General features: G+C 46.5%; 1 protein-coding gene and 1 pseudogene across 4 annotated transcripts in view; one reads left to right on the top strand and one right to left on the bottom strand.

Annotated features, from left to right (window-relative positions):
* The window catches only part of LOC129711845 (LIM/homeobox protein LMX-1.2), a 248,810-nt gene that overhangs the window by 140,014 nt on the left and 91,680 nt on the right, over positions 1 to 17,116 (top strand). The gene's annotated exons all lie outside the window — the stretch shown is intronic.
* Positions 12,752 to 12,923, bottom strand: LOC129712196 (U2 spliceosomal RNA; annotated as a pseudogene).

Below are 17,116 nucleotides of genomic sequence, written 5' to 3'. Positions count from 1 at the left end.
CTCCACACAGACAGCACCCGGAGTCAGGATCGAATCCAGGCACCACCGAGCCGCCCTAATTCTTGGGTTCTCGGGGTGAGTTGACTGCCTCAAAGGGTTATGAGCCTATGGGATTTTCTACACCTTGAGGGACCCACTCTGAGAGTATTCAAAGATGAAAGTGATGTCGTTTCGGATTCGCAGAATATTGGGATGAGGCCAGAAAGTGTAGTTGAGGCAAATGGTCAGTCCTGATCTCAGTAGCGCAGCGGGTAGAGCCGCTGCCTCACAGCGCCCGAGACTCGGGTTCGATCCTGCCCTCGGTTGCTGTCTGAGTGGAGTTTGCACGTTATCCCTGTGACCACCTGGGTTTCCTCTGGGTGCTCCGGTTTCATCCCACATCCCTAAGATGTGCGGGCTTGCAGATTAATTGGCCTATTGTTTAAAGAAATTGCCCCTAGTGTGCAGGGAGTGGGTGAGAAAGTGGGATAACATAGAACTAGTGTGAGCTGTTGACGATGATCAGCACGGACTCGGTGGGCCGAAGGGCCTGCTGTACTGGTAAATTAATGTGAATGGTGGAGCTGGCTGCAAGCCACACCTGGCCTCCTCTTACTCCTGTATCTAATGTTTTATGCCGCCATCAGTTATCCATGTAGGATGTTTCAAAACACTGTCAATATGTAGTCATAATATAGCCCCGGGATAGAGCCCCTTCCTTTGATGATCGGTGTTAAACCAGAGCCATAATATTGCCCATTAACCTCAATCGAAACGAATATTGGAAGAGAAAGTGACAGGCGGCCAGGGGGACAGTGCCTGAAGAGTCCTGGTACCAAAGACAAAAGCTCGCTCTTCCTTCAGTATCAGGATGGTTTTAATATCACTGCGTGGAGTCAAAAGGCTGGTGATTTATGAATGGTTCATACTCGTGCGGTGAAAGAACAAATTTCGTCGAGCATTTTCGCTGCGGTAATATCCTTGATGCAATGCAATGCAATACAATGCAAACCATTCCTTGGGTACATGAAGGAGAGGATGATATTCACCACAACCGGGCATGTGTATAATGGAAAGAGGGCGACCACTTAGGAAGAGGCAAGGTGGTGCAGCTTTACAGCGCCAGAGACCCAGGTTCGATCCTGACTACGGGTGCTGTCTGTTATGCCCCTGTCCCACTTAGGAAACCTGAACGGAAACTTCTGGTGACTTTGCGCCCCACCCAAGGTTTCCATGTGGTTCGCGGAGGTTGCAGGTGGTTGCCGGAGGTTGCAGGTAGTGGAAGCAGGTAGGGAGACTGACAAAAACCTCCAGGAAACGCACGGAAACCTTGGGTGGGGCGCAAAGTCTCCAGAGGTTTCCGTTCAGGTTTCCTAAGTGGGACGGGGGCATAGGGAGTTTGTATGTTCTCCCTGTGACCTGCATGAGTTTTCCCTGGGTGCTCCGGATTCTTCCTGCACTTCAAAGGCGTGCAGATTTGTAGGTTAATTGGCTTTGGTAAATATTGTAAATTGTCCCTACTGTGTGTAGGATGGTGTGCGGGGTGATCGCTGGTCTCAGGGGGCCGAAAGGCCTGTTTCCAGGCTGTATCTCCAAACGAACTCATCTCATCTGATTGCTCGTACCCACATTTAAATAATCTGGACCATCTGCATTGAACTGACATTGTTAAAAAACAAATTTGCTCAGAATCTGAAATATGTGCCTCAGTCTTCGTTGTTTTTTTGATGCAACCTCCATAAATTACCCGATCATTGACGTGTTGACACCTCAAGGGGCTGCTGGAGTTTATCCGAATATTTCAAGTCCCGTACAACCTGACGACTGATTGCTGAAACTTGTACAGGGCTGCAAATAAATTTTGCCTGAGGTTTAAGATGAGAAGATGAAAGAGCGAAACCAAGGCGTTTGCCTCAGAAATACGTCTACCCTTGCAAGCTGGCGTTAAGGAAGCTGTATACAGTAGGCAGTATTTTTAGCTCCATCGCTGTTGTCAGCACAGTGGCGCAGCTGGTAGAGCCCTTGCCTCATAGCGCCAGAGACCCGGGTTTGATCCTGAACGCGGGTGCTGTCCGTGTGGAATCTGCACGTTCTCCCTGTGGTCGGGTGCTCCGATTTCCTCCCACATCCCGAAGACGTGCGGCCTTGTATGTTAATTGGCCCTGAATTCCACCAGAAAGTGGGATAGCATAGAACTAGTGTGAACGGGTGATAGATGGTCGGCATGGACTTGGTGGGCCGAAGGGCCTGTTTCCATGCTGTGTCTCTAAACTAAAAAGCAATTCTTGGAACTACAAAGCATTAGCTATACCAATATGTGCTTCATTTTTGGGCTTGTATTGGAGGAAATGGAAGTTGGCCAAGCATGGACCACCCTGAGTTAACCTTCTGAAAAGGGCTACTGCTTCTTGGTATTTTCAGTGGCTTTAGACTTTGGAGATGCAGTGCAAAACGAGGCCCTTTGGCCCACTGAGTCCGTGCCAACCAGCGATCACTATCCTACACAATAGGTACAATTTACAATTTTTTTAATGAAGCCAATTAACCTACAGACCTGCATGTCTCTGGAGCGTGGGAGGAAACTGGAGCACCCGAAGAAAACTAACGCAGTCACAGGAACAACGTTCAAACTCCGTACGAACAGCACTCATGGTCAGGATCGCAACCGCGTTTCTGGCGCTGTAAGGCAGCAACTCTACCGCTGCGCCACCGTGCCACCCAAGTCCGTGCCGACCAGTGATCACCTCATACACTTCACACTGTTCTACACACTTGGGACCATTTACAGTTTAAAGAAGCAAATTAACTTATAAAGCTGTATGTACATCTTTGGAATGTGGAAGGAATCGGGAGAAAGCCCACGTGGTCACGGAGAGAACTTAAAATTCCGTACAGACAGGACCCGTAGTCGGGATCGTACCAGGGACTCTGGCACTGCATGGCAGTCACTCTACCCTGGCGCCACTGGGCAGCTCAACATGGCAGCCACTCTACCCTGGTGCCACTGGGCAGCCCAAACTGCTTGACCAACAATTCCACTTTTAGATTGATGTGCACAGAAGCTGCATCTCAATGATGCACCTTACAGTGAGATAGCAGTGCCAGTGCTGGCCGAGAGATCATCTCAATAGGCAATAGGTGCAGGAGACGGCCATTCGATCCAGCACCGCCATTCAATGTGATCATGGCTGATCATCCCCAATCACTACCCTGTTCCTGCCCTCTCCCCATATCCCCTGACTCCGCTATTTTTAAGAGCCCTACCTAGCTCTCTCTTGAAAGCATCCAGAGAACCTGCCTCCACCACCCTCTGGGGCAGAGAATTCCACAGACTCACCACTCTCTGTGAGAAAAAGTGTTTCCTCGTCTCCGTTCGAAATGGCTTACCCCTTATTCTTAAACTGTGGCCCCTGTTTCTGGACTCCCCCAACATCGGGAACATGTTTCCTGCCTCTAGCGTGTCCAAACCCTTAACATGTCTCAATGAGATCCCCTCTCATCCTTCTAAATCTCAAGTCTCACTGGCCCAGATGTGCCCAATGCCAACAGCTGGAGGTCTTGACCCAGCAATGTTTAGGGCTAAGGTTTGAAGCCCTGAGCTTCTCTCTGCAGCGGAGGGATTGCATTGCCTTCAACCGCGGCAGAATGTTCGATATGTCACGTGTACAAGGTGACTCTGCAACAGTATATATGGAGAAGGAAATCAAACTGTCCCCCTCGATGTGTGGGGACCAAGCTGGCACATATACATGGAGTGGCGAAGTGCTTCAAATGGCTTCAGGAACTGGCTCTTGAAACACGTCTTTTGTTGCTGCATGGTAGACAAAAGTGCTGGAGAAACTCAGCGGGTGCAGCAGCATCTATGGAGCGAAGGAAATAGGCAACGTTTCGGGCCAAAACCCTTCTTCAGACTGATCATTTTTTCAATTTAGTTCAGAGATACCGAGTCCGCTTCACCAGGCAATCCCCGGACATGAACACAACCCGACACACGAGGGACAATTTTATCTTCCACAAAGTCAAGCAAGTTACAAACCTGCACGTCTTTGGAGTGTGGGAGGAAACCGAAGATCTCGGAGAAAACCCACGCAAGTCACGGGGAGGATGTACAAGCTCCGTACAGACAAACACCCTTAGCCAGGATCGAACCCGGGTCTTTGCCGCTGTAAGGCAGCAACTCTACTGCTACGCCACCATACTGCCCATCTGGATGAAGTCCCTAACTAAATGGGACAGAGATGGCTGTTGAAATTACATCTAGTTTAGAGCTTGGAAACAGGCCTTTCAGCCCACGTGGAACATGTGCCACCTGTTCACACTAGTTCCATGTTATCCCACTTTCTCATCCACTCCCGACACAACAAGGGCAATTTTGTGTCAGCTGGTAGTGGGTGACCTGGCTATGACATTTCTCTAGTCACTCCCAAGTGCTTCATTAGCTGAAGCACACTTTGAGATGTTCTGAAAAATATGTAAAAGGTTTAGCTTAGTTTAGTTTAGAGATACAGTGCAGAAACGGGCCCTTCAGCCCATCGAGTCCGAGCCAGCTAGTGATCACCCCGCACACAGTCACTATCCTACACACAATAGGGACACTTTACAATGTTACCAACGCCAATTAAGCTACAAACCTGCATGTCTATGGAGTTTAGGAGGAAACCAGAGAACCTGGAGAAAACCCACGCGGTCACAGGGAGGACGTACAAACTCCGCACAGACAGAGCCCGTGGTCAGGATGGAACCTGGGTCTATTGCACGGGAATGTAGCAACTGCTGCTGTGTCAATGTGCCGCTCCTGATGTAGAAATCTAAGCCTTTCAGTAAATGCTTCCGTTGAGAATGAGTGAGTGAGGCCAGGTCCGCGGTAACCATTAAACCCCCATTTTGTAGGAATCTCACATTCTCCCATTTCATTTCCCCCCAGATTCTTCCCCTCACCCACACTATAGGGGCAATTTACAGTGGGCCAATTAACCTACAAACCCGCATGTCTTTGCGATGTGGGAGGAAACCGGAGCACACGCAGGAAACCCACAAGGTCACAGGCGGGGAACATGCAAACTCCACACAGGCAGCACCCGAGGTCGGGATTGAATCCGGGTCCCTGGCGCTGTGAGGCAGCGGCACTACCAGCCATGTCACTGTGCCGCCCCTCATCATTCCTCTTTTGTGGCTCTTTAGTCATCATCATCAAGGCTGCATCATTGATCTTTGAAGATGATGATGAAGCATAGGATTTAAAAGATACTTGGACAGGTACATGGATAGGAAAGAAATACAGATGTGATCCAAATGCGGGCAAATGGGACGAGCTTAGACGGGGCATTTTGGTCGGTATGGACGAGTTGGGCCGAAGGGTTCTGACTCCACGATGTCAGTTATTTTAATTATTGAGTTAGTTCAGTTTTCTGCAAACCGTGAGAACAATAGAGCCCTTCTCCTCTGTGTGTGAAGACATTTATCATACGGGGCTGAGATTGGTACATGACACCTGGATAGACACCAAAAGCTGGAGTATCTCAGCGGGTCACTGGAGAAAAGGAATAGGTGACGTTTCGGGTCGAGGCCCTTCTTCAGGCTACACGTTAGACATTACATGTGGACTCCATTAACTGGGAACTGGAATACCTTTTGAATTCACCTGTGAGCCTTCATAAAGAGATTGTCGTGAAGAGATTATTGGGATGTGACAAAGTGGCTGCAGTTTGATTAAACAACGTGTAGTGCCTGTAATTATGCTCATTGTATTTATTATTTTGCACACTATGATGGTGCCAGCTGGATATTTGGCAGCATTTAACCTCAGTAATCTGATTCTCCCCCTGTACTTTATCTTAAGCAAAGTAGCTGACAAATAGCAGCAAACTAATGAGATAAAAGCTTTACGTATCATAGGTTTGCCTAGGCATCTTGCCCTTAACTAGTGATGACAAGGTAATAACGCTGGCTTGCAGATACGCCTGACTATAAATTGGTTTGTTAAAAACATGATGGATGAGGCCAAGTATAACCTTATTTTATAAAGCAGCTCTTGATTTTTTTGAAATCTCATTTCTACGTATAATGAATGATATTTAATTAGTAGGTCCAAGATCTAATTGTCGGGCTCAATATCTGAACCCCAAGTAGCCTCAATAGCCTCAGCAGCATTCGGCATTGTTTGTGATGTATTACCTACCGCATATATGTAAAGTTGGACTTTTAAGTGTAGCGCGGTGGCAGTGTGTGAAATAATAACAAAATATAATTAGGAATGAACTATATTTGTCAGCAATGTCCGCAGCCATGAACGAATAAAGAGTAAAAGAGACTAAAGGGTAACAAGAAATATAAGGCCTAGAAGTCTTGCCATTTTTATTTAATAGGGAATAATTATTTATACTTGCAATTGCTTTCTCCACAGTGCTGATTTAAGGCAAATTGTAAATATAAGGCCGGGAAGGCTTGCCGTTCTTGCATTATAGAGAATAATGCTTTTCACTTACAATTGCTTTAGCCAACATGCTTTAAATGTCTTCCACAAATAGGAGGAACATGATTTACTCAAATGACTTTTGAGGAGCTGACAGTAAGAATATTTAGTACATTAGCAAACGAGTATGTTGTTTTAATATATTGTCATCCAGGGAGGAATAGCGCAGCTCAGAACGCGCTGACTGCTAACCGATAACATATTGTCATTAAAAGGAAGGATGGCCATTTTACAGAACTGAACCTGGCAGCTGCCGACAGTACATTGCTCGGTGCTTTTCAAGCTGAAATCACAATTTCATGCCTTCTGTCACTGACTTTGCCCAGCCGTTCTGGGATTGCTGATTGAATTCTCCACACGCTTGATGGTAGACGGTTGTGAAAAGGCTCTCTCGATTATCTTATCAACATCATAATATATACCTATGTGGCTATTTCTTGTTGCAAAAGTAACCGTTGCCTTGTAAATCATTTTGGCAGAAGTATCTATTGTCTCTTTGGCCTCTCATACCATTCACTTCCATTAAGCATTTGTAGGTCTGGAAATGGCTGCCTCATCCGCTCATTGCCACTGGATGCAGGCTGTATTTCTCATCCATTTCTGCCGCATCTTTCATGTCAGGCAGCTCCTCGTCAATTTTTCAGGGTGGAGCAGTGATTCTTCTCCATGGAAGACCATCCTGATGCAAGCAAAATGCTTGCTGATGCTTCAACAGTAACGCCAACACTTCTAATCCCGAAGCAAAAAGGAGTACATCACAAAGGGTGGTCGTTCAGCCCATCGCGTCCGTGTATGTTGTGAAGGAGCTATTCAGATCAATCCTGCTTTCCAGTTCTTTGTAGTAACTGTGTAGGGGTACAGCACATTAGGCGTTCATCCAGGAAGTTCTTCAAAAGAGTTTCTGCATCTTGAAAATAAAAAGATACTACATGTGAAGGATAGAATGTCTTTCGTGCTGCTTCCATTCTGTTGCTGACCTTCGCTCCTGGATATTGACCTCACCATCAGTTTAGTTTAGTTCAGATATCCAGCGTGTGGAAAAGGCCATTCGGCCTGCCGGGTCTGCACCGACCAGCGATCCCCACACATTAACACGACCCTACACACTCCAGGGACAAATTACATTTATACTAAGCCAATTAACCTACAAACCTGTACATCTTTGGAGTGTGGGAGGAAACTGAAGATCTCGGAGAAAAACCATGCAGATCACGGGGAGAACATACAAACTGCGTCAGACAGCTACCGTAGTCAGCTTAATGCATCTCTTTAGTTGTGGCTCCCAGGGCAATCTTAATGAATTGAACTAAAGTGGGCTCTGATTTCCTCGTCCTTTGGTGGACAATTGGCATTTCCTTCAAAATCTCAATCAAGATGAACTCTAGGTACAAGGAACTGCAGAAGTTGGTTTACAAAAAAAGGTCACAAAATGCTGGAGCAACTCTGCGGGTCAGGCGGCACCTCTGGGGAAAGTGGGCCGTGTCCCGACCCAAAACGTCACCTCTATAAAAATTCCTCTTGTGTGTAGGGAGTGGATGAGAAAAGTGGGATATCATAGAACTAATGCGACTGGGTGATCGATGTTTGGCGTGGTAATGTTTCAGGTCAGGGCCATTGTGGGTCAGGCAATATCGCTGGAGAACATGGATAGGCAATGTTTCGTGGTGGGACCCTTCTTCAGAGTCTGAGGAAGGCTCTGACATGAAATATTGCATGAAAAATTCTCCATATACAATGCCTGACCTGTTCAGTTACTCCAGCACTCTGTGTCTCTTTTAAGATTCAATCTACCTTGGTTAAAGATTGCATGCGTATAAGCATGAAAGCACAATTGCCATTATGTTTAAGGGTGATCAGGGCCCAAAGTAAAATGCCCATTATTTTTCTGATATTCCTTGATATTTTATCTGTGACCTCTGGAGTATTAAAAACAAATGATTTGGTTTTGAAGTATTTTTCTTCAAACATTTTATTGCTCAATGAAAACAAGTGTTAAATTTGTTACATGACTTGTTGGATAGGCGTACTTGAGTAATTGGTCAGAAACTTCCATGTCCTCTTGAACTCTGCCATGCAAAATAACGGGGCTTTAGGATTCACAGATATTTTACTGGGTTTCACAACACAAGTCATTGCATTTATTTTGCATGCAATTCCAAAATGGAAAGTAGCAGCTGAAAGTTTGAAAATGCTTGCATCAAATGTTTCCTGTTGTACTGAGTTCTCAGCAGTAATGGTTTAGAAGATGCTCCATCTAAGCTAGTCTTATTTGCCCACATTTGGCCCATAACCTTCTAAGCCTTTCCTATCCATGTACCTGTCTAAGTGTCTTCTCTCAACTACCTCTGGCAGCTCGTTCCATAAAGCCACCATCCTCTGAGTGAAACAGTTGCATCTCAGGTTTCTATTAAATCTTTTCCCTCACACCTTAAACCTATGCACTCAGGATTTTGATTCCCCTATCGTGGTCATTCCCCCTATCTATTTTCCTCATGATTTTATAGCAGAGTAGCAAGAATATCACTAAACAGAATTTCGTATTGAACGCCATAAGAAAACATTGGTTCAATGGTTCAAAGGTACCCTTTTGCCACTGACCCTGTTCCAATGTACAGTGAAATAGTAAGATTAAACGAGAACTTACCAGTTTGAAGTTTGATCTGTATTTTATGAGGAGTTACGATGAGGGATTTCGTGAAGAACCCCGCTTCCACGCATGCGTGTCATTCTTCAAAGCAGCGGTGTGAGGTCACAGGAACCTATAATGATCTAACATAGTAAGATTATCAAAGAGATACCAGTTTTTGATATGATCATAAGAGGGTGGGAGCGGAGGGCACGAAATCCCTCATCGTAACTCCTCATAAAATACAGATCAAACTTCAAACTGGTAAGTTCTCGTTTAATCTTACTATTTTACTTCGGAGTCACGTGAGTGACTTCGTGAAGATTTCAAAGCTCTGTGACCTCATGCCGTGGAACGAGTCCATGCTTCACAACTGCCTTGGGTATTGGGAGAGAGCATCATTAGTAATTTTAAAACACAATTATACAAAGAGTTGTGTGGTATAATGAAAAAATTATATAACATTTTTTTAAATTTGAGAATCATAGCCCTGTAACCTTTCGGGCAATTATTTTGTTGGACATAAAATGTCTTCTTAATACAAATGATGGCTCCAAAATTTAACTGGTTTATTATAAAAACCTGTGGAAAACCCCTTTTTGAATGACCATCCTGCCATTCTGAGGATTTGGTCTGTGGGTACCTGTACAAATTTTTGCTGCGGATGTTGCTGCAGCCCTGGTGGAATGAGAGTTAAAACATTAGTGTCATTTTTAGGACCTATTTGAGCCACCTAATATAGTTTGAGTCGTGACCCTTTCATGCGGTTTCTTTTAAGAGATAAACAACTCCATTTTCTGACCTCGAATGTTCTTAGTATATTCCATATATTGTTAGATGTGTCTTGCTATACACCGTCGTTTGCCATATGGGTGTACCATAAATTCAAACACTTGACCTGAGGAAACCCGATCTGTTTTCTTTTATTAAATCCTGTATGACAACACCAGTTTCTCGGTGAGATGATCAGGGAGTCCAGGCTCAGTTTGCTTAATGGCTGGACTTGTTGTGCGGTAAATAACACCATGAGCATAACCATCTTCCTGGTCTGTTACTGAAGTGACAACGCTGTTATGAGCTACAAGCTCCTCAGCATGTTGAGAAACGACACCCACGTCCCAGATTTCGGAGTACCTGGTTTTCTTACCGGGGGTGCGTTCCCACCGCGTGCCGCTCCGTTCCTTGTGATAGGTAATTGGAGAGTGCACTTGTGGCACTATTGATGGCACTGTGGCTCCATCGATTATCATAATGGAGGCTTGTAAAAATTCCGATACGGCCAGAATGTTCTTGGCCTTTTGGTCGAGGTTGTTGTCCAAGCAGTATATGCCCCATTTCTTGATGTCCAAAGGTATTGCTTCCATGTTGACAGTCTTAGTGCAGATGAGATGAGATTCATCGTCCTGTCTGACAGCCCAATGCCGTGCAGTGGGTCTTTAGCCTCTATAAATCCATAATCCATAGTCTTATGGCATGGATGACAGCCTCCAGTCACTGGAAAATTAATAATTTTTTGGCTATGTTCAATAGGGAACATGGTTCTAAACCATCCCCTGTATGACCGAATACCATGATTTAGAAGGTCAGTCGGAAACTCTGAGAATTCCAGATGCCGAGTGTAGTTGAATTATCCCTAGTACCCCATTGATGGGGCCGAACGGGGGAAAAAAAATCACCCTATGGCTTTGTTACATAACAATGCCAAGCTGGTTTTAGAATTTTAGTAAATAATATTGGAGCTAATGATTGCCCCTATTGTAAGCTCTATTGCCAAAGTTCCTCTTTTGAGTCAATGCCTGCCATATAGAAAACCCGCAGCTGACACCAAGTCTTATCAAGAAAAAAGAGTATCCATCTTAAAATGAATATCTAGAACAAATGTGTTTAGGGTTAAAATCAATGATAATCCTGCAACCCTACTCTATTTATTTTTAATAAATATGTTTGATACAATTCTAATGTTCCATGAAAAGTATGCTCAATCACATCTTTTGTGTACAATTTTTGTAGACCATGTGGGTTTTAGATTGTTTGGTTTATGTAAGGACAAAATGCCCTTCTGGTGTATGTTGTACTGTGGTTATTGGAATGAGTAAATCTTATCAGATAACCCTGAATACTGCTGAGATTATATGAATCTGTAGTGATTATATACCATACATAACTGTAGTGATGTAACTTCCCCTACCATCGTAGGTCCCTATTTTGAACAGAAGAAAACCCCACCCACCTACCTCCATGGTTACCGGTGGTTGTGTTATTTCCTTGGTTTATTTGACAAAGGAGGTTCTGGTTTGATATCTCTTGTTCGGGGTTGTGTGGGAGGTTGAGGTTCCCGCATCTTCCAGGGTGGCCGCCCTGGCCATACCCTAAAAAAGGATCCTGCGGGTTATTGATTTCTAGCACTGCCACTGGTATGAGCCACATTATTTATGGCGTTGCCTGTGGCCGGTATCATGCTCCAAAATAGGCCCTTGCGCTGGCCTTGATGAGCCCCAGTGTCTTGGCTTTGTCCACTCACGGTTCTTTGTTTGCAAATGGTAGCATTTTTTGGGGTCCCAGTGCTGGCTGAATGGCCGCCTTCCATGTGTAGTTCAGATCATATTGCATATTACTAAACAGAGCTAGTGCGTCTAGATGGTCTTTGGTTACCTACGTTTAGTCCAGGGTGCGAGTGTATTCTATGATGCCTTCCGTCAATCCCTTTAAGGTTCTCTGGATCTTGAGGTCCTGGTTCCTGATGTTCGTCCCCATATGCTGCCAAATGCATTGGTTTACACTGGGCACCCGTAATGCCTCACCGTTGCCAGGTGGCAGATGTCTGGCCAGTCTCTGTAAATATTTCTTGTTGGCGTTTGTGGCCAGACATATAGTAATACTATTGCCATCCTGGATCCAAGTCTACCCATGTTTGACTTGGTTAAAGTAATCAGCCACCATGTCCAGCAGAGTCCCTGCTGTGTTAGGATCATGGGATGCTGTATTACCAGGCTCTGGCCCATCAGGGTCCTGCCTACTCTTTTTTATAGAGTTAGAGATCTCTAGGGTCCCGCACGGGGTACCCATGTGGGGCTTAACTGCTGCCCACTTGTCTTTTGTTCTGCGGACCCCTCTTGCAAGTCAACCCAGAACTGACCCACAGTGCTCCCCTCTGATGGGGTAGAAGCATTGTGCAGCCCTCAAAGAGGTACTGCTGTGGGTTTATCACGTTGGAGCAAGGCTCCATACACCGCTTCTTCCCGCTCCAGCCCTCTCAGCGCTGGTTGCCGGCGGTTTTATGCAAAGTCGGACCCTTCTGAGTCCACTACCTTGTTTGATTTGTGTCTAGCCTACCGCTCGGTCACCTGGATCTGGCCGGTGCGGGGCCGACATCGGGCACAGCTGATCCCACTACGGTTGATCCAAGTGCCGCTGGCTGCTGCTGGCTGCCCCCTGTTCCACGGTCCTCCTTCTCCAGCTTGTCCTTCCTTCCGTGGAGTGGATATGGCCGGTGTGGAGGATAAACTGGCACAGCTGATTCCATCTATTCCTTTAACCCGGCTCCAACGCTCTCAGCGCTCCTGGCTGCTCCTTTATCTTAGACCCGTGGGACCCACCCCCGTACTGACGGTACTGGTCCCTTGCGGTCGTTGCAGCCGGTCAACCCCCCTCTAATGCCCTCAATTCTGGGCACTCCTACTTATATGGTCCTTAGCTAAGGAACATATAAGACATTAAAACTGATGATAACAGCTATTATAGATTTTATTTAATATATGGTCCCTAGATAAGGGACGTATCAGATATTAAACTGATAAGAACAGATACTACACCTGGTCACTCACATACTGGTCCCTTGTAGTAGATTGCAGCCAGTCAACTGCCAAGTCCTTTGCTGCTGAAAATGAATTTTCTCACCGTGCTGGAGCGAAGTTGGGCACAGGTGTTTTCCTCCTCCGGGAATCGATGTGCCCATGCTGCTCCTGCCGTTGCCAGCTCCTGCCGTTACAGCCTGCGCTCCTGCAGCTGTCAGTGTCACTGCTGCTGCCCGTACTCCTGCAGCTGCCCGCAACTCCTGCAGCTGCCCGTGCTCCTGCAGCTGCCGGCTGCCACTGCTGCTGCTGCTGCTGCCGACTGCCGCTGCTGCTGCTGCTGCTGCCGCTCCTCCGCGGTTCTCCCGCCGGCCTTCTGCAGCTTACATGGACCCGGTCCATGTCTGCACCTAGAAGGTAAGTTGAAGGAAACGCAGGGTCTCTTACCTGCTGTTCCCGACTTTCCTTCTCCCGCTGGTGACCGTCGTTCCCTCCGTTGCGGGTTGGAGCCGCTCGGACCAAACCCCGGTGTTCACGGGCCTGGTCCTTCGCGGCAGTTCCGCAGCCGGTAACCCCGGCTGTTCCTATAGATCCCCTGGCCCTTACCTTGTGAAGAAGGTTTTCAGCCCGGACGTCCCGTTCCGACTCCATAAGTGCCGCTGCACTCGCTGAGCGTTTCGAGCCCCGGTACCGCTGGTCCGAGCTGTCTGTCCCGCAGCCTCTGTGCTGGCTGCTACCGACTGCTCCCAAGCCAGTCTCGTTTGAGACTGGCATAGGGACCTTTTTTACTTTGCTTCCCGCCCGGCCGAGAGGTGAATTTTGCCGGTGCGGGAGCAAAGTCGGGCTCAGGTTGTTCCCCTCCAGGGAACTCGTGCTGTTGCTGCTGCTGGCTGCTCGCCCTCCACGGGTCTCCCCGCCGGCTTTCCGCAGCCACCTAAAAGTAAGTAGTAAAAAAAGGAAAACGCAGAGTCTCTTACCTGCTGTTCCCGACTTTCAAATTCTCCCGCTTGGGGAACGCCGTTCCCCTCTGTGTGACTCGTTGCAATGCGTGTAGCGATATGACACGCATGCGTGGAAGCGGGGTTCTTCACGAAGTCACTCACGTGACTCCGAAGTAAAATCCTTTTTTGTATATAGTTCAAGAAAGACTCTACATAGGTACATCTTAGATACAATACAAGTGTGACAACTCACACCTCCAGATTCAGGGAAAGTCTCTTCCCTGCTGTTATCAGGCAACTGAACCATCGTTTAAACACCAAGTCCTGAGTTACCATCTATGTCATTGGAGACCTTTGGACTATCTTTACTGGATTTTATCTTGCAGTAAACATTATTACTTTTACCCTATATCTGTACACACTGTGGATGGCTCGATTGAAATCTTGTATAGTCTTTCCGCTGAATGCTTAGCACGCAACAAAAAAAGCTTTTCGCCGTCTCTAAGTACACGTGACGATCAACTAAGCATAAAGACTAAAGACATGTACAGAAATAATGCGCTGGGGCAGTATGCGAGAGTCGCCCAGTTGTTGTAAGTGCAGGGTTCATAACCTGGCCATGAAGGTCCATTGTCCTGGCGGGGTTGCCCGGCCATGTGATGCTCCGCCGCTCCGTGCCACAACAGGCCGTGTCCAGTCCATGCACGCGGCCTCTTGGAGTGACGCCCGTTCCAGTCGAGCAGGATACGTGACCAAAGACGTAAATCTCAAAGAGAATTTTGAATAGTACGGGTGTCAGAGGTTATGGGGAGAATGCAGGAGAATGGGGTTAGGAGGGAGAGATAGATCAGCCATGATTGAATGGCGGAGTAGACCTGATGGGCCGAATGGCCTAATTCTGCTCCTCTCACTTATGACCTTATGAGAACTCTTAAAAAGGGGGAGGCAACATAGAGAGGTGAAGAGGCTTAGAAAGGGAAGCTCAGAGCCGGAGGTGAAGCTACGGGAGGATGACAATCAGCATCAGAAACAAAACAAGGTCAGGTTTGCAGGAGTGTGGATTTGTTGGTGCTTTGTCGGGGTGCAGGAGGTGAAGTGGCAGAGGACAAAACCACAAAAACAAGGAAGCATGGTTTAATGCGTGGGGATCATTGCTCGGCATGGACTCGGTAGGCCGAAGGGCCTGTTTATGTGCTGTATCTCTAAACTAAAGCTGAAATATGGGCAGGAGCCCATGTAAATCGGCAGGCATGTGAGTGATGGAGGGGAAACGGGATCTGGGGAGAATTGTGACATGGACATGGCATGGATTTGGATTACACACGTTTTGAGAAGTTGGAACAAAGAAGGTTATCAGAAGTGCAGACTCGGAAAGTGCGTCAATTTCACCAAAGGATGATGCGCTCTGAACAGAAGCAAGAATAAAATAAATGGAAGATAGACACAAAATACTGGAGTAACTCAGCGGCTCAAGCAGCATCCCTGAGAGCCTCTCAGTCTGAAGAAGGGTCTCAACACAAAAAGTCACCTATTCCTTTTCTCTGGAGATCCTGCCTGACCCGTTGAGTTACTCCAGCATTGTGTGTCTATCTTTGGTCTAAACCTGCACCTGCAGTTCCTTCCTGCACACAAAATAAATGAAAGGACTGTGAATTAGACTGGGGCTCACTTGATACGGACACCAGTTATCTGAATGGATCATCAGTGGTCTCGAGAGTACACGCAGGGCGGTGAGATCTTTGCTGGTTTGCCTTGGGGATCTGGGGAGAGGTCCTGCCCTCAGGCGGCACATTAGGGACCCTGAAATTGTAGCATTGAGGCCAAGACCACTTGAAACATGCTGTCGCTGGTAAAGAAGGATATGCTTAGCCAGAGGGCATGTCAGTTAAATGCAAGACAACACAATCGTTGGAGTTTGTTTTTGGGGCCACATTTCATGGGTCCAGAAATGGATTGACATTGTGACTGGTGCTGGAGATGGCCATTAAAAGCCACTGACACCTGGGTGGAAGGGTTTCTCTTACCCTGGGGCACATCACTGGTGCCTGGGACAATAAGGAGCTGGTGGAGATGGGACCTCCCCTTGTGTTCACCAGTTGGGACATGGATATCGAACCAACCATTGCTCATCCCCGCACATACTGAAACAGCTGCCTCACAAGGTAAATTAGCCAGAGCATCGACAATAGATTATTGCAGAGGCGTGAAATTTTCAGATTAATTAATGCTTTCAAAAGATTGACAGGGATTGTCTGCGTTCTGTTTGCTGCCATTTGCAGCTGCAGATCCCGGTGGCTGCTAACATAATGCTTTGCACAATGGGCTGCTGAGTTTAGCCATGTTCCACATTGTCCGTTTGGCTTTCTATGCACCATATTGCGCAGCTGAATTCAGGGCTGCGCACTCATTTGCGAGACAACAGTGGCACACTGTCTAAGCCAGCAATCCATCCGATTCCTCTTGCATCTAGTTCATTTACTCACTATTTCCAAAAGAGTAATATTAAGCATAAACCCGCTTGGGACCCCAGCAAAAAAAATTAAATAAAAATACATGTTTCTTTGCTCGACAACGGTCAACAACTCAGGACAATGGGCCATGTTCAAAATGCTGATTTCTGAGAGGAAATGTAATTTGCTCAATTTGTGCTTTGAACTTCAAAAACATCAAACTTGATTGAATTTGCTTATCCTTCATGGAACGTAAACCACTGGGGAAAATATCTCAACAATTTGCTTAGCTGAATTTTTAATTCACGCCTCCCATAGATTTTTTTTGTTAAAGCATAGATTTGGACAATAGTCTAATATTGCTTAGTTTTATTTTATTGTCACGTGCACTGAGGTACAGGTAGCAGCATTTTATTTTGTGCTAACCAGTCAGTGGAAAGGTTATACATGATTACAATCGAGCCGGCTACAGTGTAAACACATGATGAAGGGAATAGCGTTCAGTGCAAAGTAAAGTCCGATTAAAGATAGTCCGAGGGTCTACATTTGGCTAATGCAGGTTTGCAGACAGGCACATTCACCACGTGTCGGTTTAAAGATTTAGGCACAAGGTTTTCAATGCAAAACATCAAAGAGGAATCACAACATCTATGAAAGCATTTTAATCTGAGGGGATCTTCGTCTGCAACGCCAGCGTTTTAATTAAAGTAAACGTGTTAAAGGTTATGGGGAGTAGGCAGGAGAATGGGGTTGAGAGGGGAAAAAGCAGCAGACTCGATGGGCTGAATGGCCTAATTCTGCTCCAATGTCGTATGATCTTATGATATGCAACCTTGGAATGAAAACATACGGAGGCC

This window comes from Leucoraja erinacea, chromosome 31 (genome assembly GCF_028641065.1).
Source record: "Leucoraja erinacea ecotype New England chromosome 31, Leri_hhj_1, whole genome shotgun sequence".
NCBI lineage: Eukaryota > Metazoa > Chordata > Chondrichthyes > Rajiformes > Rajidae > Leucoraja > Leucoraja erinaceus.
The sequence above is the reverse complement of the archived record's forward strand: the minus strand, read 5'-3'. Positions and strand labels throughout refer to the sequence as shown.